This window comes from Mustela nivalis (assembly GCF_964662115.1).
Source record: "Mustela nivalis genome assembly, contig: HAP1_SCAFFOLD_1854, whole genome shotgun sequence".
NCBI classification, from domain to species: Eukaryota; Metazoa; Chordata; class Mammalia; order Carnivora; family Mustelidae; genus Mustela; species Mustela nivalis.
In genome coordinates, this window is record NW_028134810.1 from 88936 (window position 1) to 93560 (window position 4625).

Below are 4625 nucleotides of genomic sequence, written 5' to 3' on the forward strand. Positions count from 1 at the left end.
AAAACATAATAGGAAAATTAGCTATTTTTAAAAAATAAAACACTTTCCTGCTATATCAACCCCATCCACACAACCAGGCAGAAGAATGCTGCTGGTGGGCCAACTTGCACAGCTGCAGTATACAGAAAGAGCAGCTGCTCACTGCCCCAACCCTCTGGCTACTGCCGCGTGGCTAGAGTTAGCACAGAGCCTCTGCAGAGAACAAAAAGCTTCAGGTAACCAGAGGTTTCACTCGAGGGGGACACTGTGCCAACAAGGACAGACACACACGGGACAGATGTTAGCAGCGTCAGCCTGCTTAAGAACACAGGTTTCTGAGAGAGCCCTTGCTGTGGTCTTGGAGCAGCACGGTATGATGTGGCTTGCCTAAGTGGGGACGAGAAGGGACCCTCTTACACCAGGTGACCTGGAGTTTTGTGGTGGTGGTTAGTGCATTCGTATGGCATAGCTAAATAAAATTACTTGGCTTGTTTCATTGCTTTGTAAAGTCACCCCCTATATACAATCCAGAAAATCCACGGACTGCCAGTACCAAATGTAAAAGGCTCCAACCCAATAAGAAACATGGCAGTTAGCGATCCTGAGATAAATATAAACAAAGGGGTCACCCCAACATCACTCACTGTGGAGGACAAGTCCTCGGTTCTGTCCAGTTCCATCCGAAAGAGGACCTTGCCCATGAGCACTGTCCTTCAGGCACCAGACAGGGAACAAGGGCTTCTCTTGGCTTTGGCACTCTGCTCCCGGGAAGGGTTTCTGGTCGGTGGAGGCAGTGAGTGAGTGAGTGGGCCAAAGTGCATCAGCAGGCGATAGACGGTCCAAAGAAATAATCTGCAATCCTACCCAGGCCAGGACCCAGAGACGGAAGAAGCAGGCCTGCTGGCGGTCATGGGCCTTCACAAAGCACAGCAGCAGGGCCTCCTACCCTCAGCACCTCCCTCAACCCAAGGCCCAGCAGAGGGGGTGTTCTTTGGGAGAGAAGGGGAGCTGGCACAGGTGAGGGGCGTGCTGCTCTCACCACACCTCACAATGTGTCAGGGGCACAAGATGATCCCACCTAGGAAGTGAATGGGAAAGTCCAAGAGGCTTACTCCTAACTTAAATCGTGAACATGGAAGCCACACCAGTTTGCGGATATGTTCTCCTCTACAAAATCTACAGATAGTTCAGTTGTCAAGCACCACAGAAAAACTAAACTTCATCCACTTAGCACAGTGCATGTACAAAGGTTCTAAAAGAGAGCCTACATCTAGAGTAAGGAATCACTCATAGTCATCTTCATGAAACATGGTTACCTCAGAGTTTTTCTGGTGAGATCTGAGAATTAAACATGGAACCAAATGACACCTTACTAACATGTAACCATGCAAGCTGCACGGACACATACAGGTTTATGCAAAGTCCTGAGGGAGCTATATTTAGCCTTTCAGATGCTGTGCAAGGCTGGCAGCTTGCCCTAAATGTCCCACCAAGGACAAGAGCAGCAACTGAGTTCGATTTCAGTACGATTATGGGCAGAAATTAATAGGATAAAATGGAGGCCCTTTTCACAAAGTTTAAGATTTAGAGTATAAGGGAAGACCAAAAAAACAGAACTCCTATGAAACCAAAATAATTCCCCATTAGTCTTGTACTCCGTGAAACCCTGAGATGAACTGTCGGGGTCACGTGCCTAAACCTGGATTTCGTTTCACCAGGACACTTCAGTAGGCTTCGAACTGGCTCATCATCAGCTTCCTACTGTATTCGTAGGCCAGAAAGAGCACCCCATTGCAGGGAACTCTCGGATCATTGTGGGTTTCAGTCCAGAATATAAGGCCATTATTCCTAGAAGACAAGAAGTGATCAAAGACTGAGACGCCCCTTCACAGAGAGACCCTGTAAAGCCGCAGAGCCCAGGGCTGGACACCGACAGATCCAGACAACACACTGAATGCCGACAAGGGACGGAAGGGCTTCTGTCCAGGTGTCCCTGGACGAACGGGAAGGATGGAGACTCACGGCAACGAGGCCAGGCATCCAGTGTTCCAGCAAATCTTGGCGACGCTCAGGTACCACACATGAGTCCCGGACTCGCTCCTGGTACATGGACCGGGCAGCGCGAGGCCTCACATGGGCAGAGAGAAGCAGCCCCAGAACACAGGAGGGCAGCAGCCTCACAGAGTCACTCGGGAAAACAAGAACCGCAAGACACTGGGCCCAAAGCACAGTCCTGTGTTCACAGCTGGCACTTCCCAGACTGTTATGAAGATCCAAGTGGATGAGGGAGGTGTAAGGGCTCTGTGCAACTATGAGGTTTTATGCAACTCTGGAGTATTAACTGAACCGTTTCCACACCCTGTGACCGCTCTCTCGGAAAATCAAGTACACATCCCGAGGTGGAAGATGTACAGCGGATGCTGAAAGGACAGGTCTCTGCTCACCAGAGGCACGATCCGGGCGTTATACAAACATCTCCTAGAAAATCTTGATACTCCTACATTAACTCTCAAAATTCAGAGCCAATCACCTTCAGGAAGTCTGAGCATTAGGGACTTGCAGCACGTTCTTTTAAATCCTTTAGTGGTTCTGTTAGAGATCCTTTTCTGATACTGTCTATACTCTATAGAACAAGGGGTGCTGTCTTCCAAGCATTTGTCCCCTTAGGCACAATCTGGAGTTTTAAAGTTCCCTCCGGGCTATTTAGAACAAAGAATCCTGGCCCAGAAGCGAGGAACAAGGACATCAAACATTCTTGAGAATGGAAGTAAGCTAAGGCAGGGGCCCTAGAAGAAGGACAGGGGGCAGGGGAAGAGAGCAACCACACACATGTGATCGACCTCCAAGAGGGTTACAGGGAAAGGACCGGTCTAGACATACCCACTCCATTTCTACAATGAGAAGACTCACCTTCATTTTTCATAATGCTTATAAAGATTCTGATAAATCCTGCCTGTTTTCCAGATGGAAAGTACATGAATTCTGGATTTGACGCAATCCACTGGGTATACAGCAAGCCAGAGGCAGATCCCACCAACTCCACCGCTTAACATCACAGGGACAGGGCCTGGAGGAGGAAAGCAGCCAACAGCATTTTTGTCTCAAGGACAGCATTTCCAGAGGTCAAGGTGGTAGTGGGTGCAGGTAGATGCAAATAAAAATGCTGATACTTCGGGCACCTGTGGCTCAGTCATTAAGGCATCTGCCTTCAGCTCAGGTCCTGATCTCAGGGATCGAGCCCCCTTTGGGCTCTCTGCTCAGAGGACACAAGGTCCCATGTGGCACTCTGGGTCTGCCCCTCATCACAGGACCTTATCAGTGCTGGTCACTGTGGCGCTGTGGCCCTCCTGGCCTGCCCTCCGAAGGACTGGTCCACACAGAACCAACAGGCCCCCAGCAACAGGGCAACCCGCCCCCCACCCCATGGGAATGAGAACAGTGGCCACTGAAACACAGGTCATGTTTTTTCCAACCCTCTCAGTCTGCAGTATTTCATTATGTTAATGCCCCACAGCCCTGATTCTTCCTTTACCATGAAAGACAAAGTTGTCTTATTAAACACGACAGTTAAGCCTGGGACTTGCCTAACCCCAGAATAAGCCCAAAACACTGAAGTGATGTGTTTGAGAATTAACAAGTAATCATTCCTGCAAGCCAAACATTGACGTGATTGCGTCAAGCAGGTACACAGGACAAGCTAGAAAGAATGACACTTTTCAGTCCTCTGGAAACACACTCAAGATTTGTTACCAAGTTTTATGCTTATTGCAAAATGCTTTACAGGTGATTTCCCACAGGAAAGTAATTTCTATATTCTCCCCTAAAATGTTACTCCAGTAAAGAAGTCTGGGATGCACAGCTTCACCCCCGTGGCAAGGACATGAGTGCACCCAGAGGAAGGTGCCAAGGTCCTTTCCAAGCCTCCAGAAACCTCCGTGCCTAGCAGACCCCCACAGCCTCTGCAACAAGCAGGCCACTGTGGGGCGCGGCCTGGCCCAGCCCAGCCAAATGCTTACCTAGCTCATCCTTCGATCTTCCTGATGCAAAAAATGACCTGCTCAGCTCGTAGCTGCCAAAGAAGAGGAAATAGCCAGGCACCTCTCGGGTAAGGTGCTGGAGAGGCCGTGGTAGAAGCCCAAGCGGCCGTCCTTCCTGAGGACGCTCTTCACCACGGACCAGACTGTGCTGCAGGGAGAGAGAGCTGTGCTTAGGGCCGGGGAAATGGGGGGCTGGGGAGGAGGCTGGCACTTCTATCCAGTGGCAGGCCTGGCTCAACCCTGAGCAGGCAGGGAATGGCTGATTCTAGAAACCCACGGACCCAAATTCTGAAAATGAGGCTTCTGCAGGGAGGAAATCTCAGAGAAGCACAGATCCTTTTATTTTAGGACAGCGGTTCTCACTTGAACTGTCCAACAGCTAGGAAATATCATTAAAGTGTGTATTCATAGAGAGCTGTGTGTGGCCACCGTGCCTCTGGCCAAGACTTCAGCAGACCATGCCAGAAACCCGTCTCAAATGGAGCCATGTTCACATTTTCCAAGTGTGCCACTCAGCAAAGGAAGCCCTGAGAACACTCCTGGAGAAGGAGTACACTGGATTTCTGGAAAATCATAAAGACCTCCTCTGAGTGTGGACAAAACAATGAT

The 4625-nt window shown here is 49.8% G+C and overlaps 1 long non-coding RNA gene across 2 annotated transcripts; it reads right to left on the minus strand.

The window, feature by feature from the left end:
• Window positions 1-340: 340 nt before the first annotated feature.
• On the minus strand, window positions 341-4616 carry LOC309858097. Of its 2 annotated transcripts, none has more exons than XR_014308036.1 (3): window positions 3996-4616; window positions 2890-3046; window positions 341-756 (listed from the first exon to the last, which is right to left on the minus strand). It is a non-coding gene; the product is annotated as an uncharacterized lncRNA (long non-coding RNA). The 2 variants fall into 2 exon arrangements; XR_014308037.1 differs by lacking the exon at window positions 341-756 and adding an exon at window positions 1076-1827.
• Between the last annotated feature and the right edge of the window lie 9 nt (window positions 4617-4625).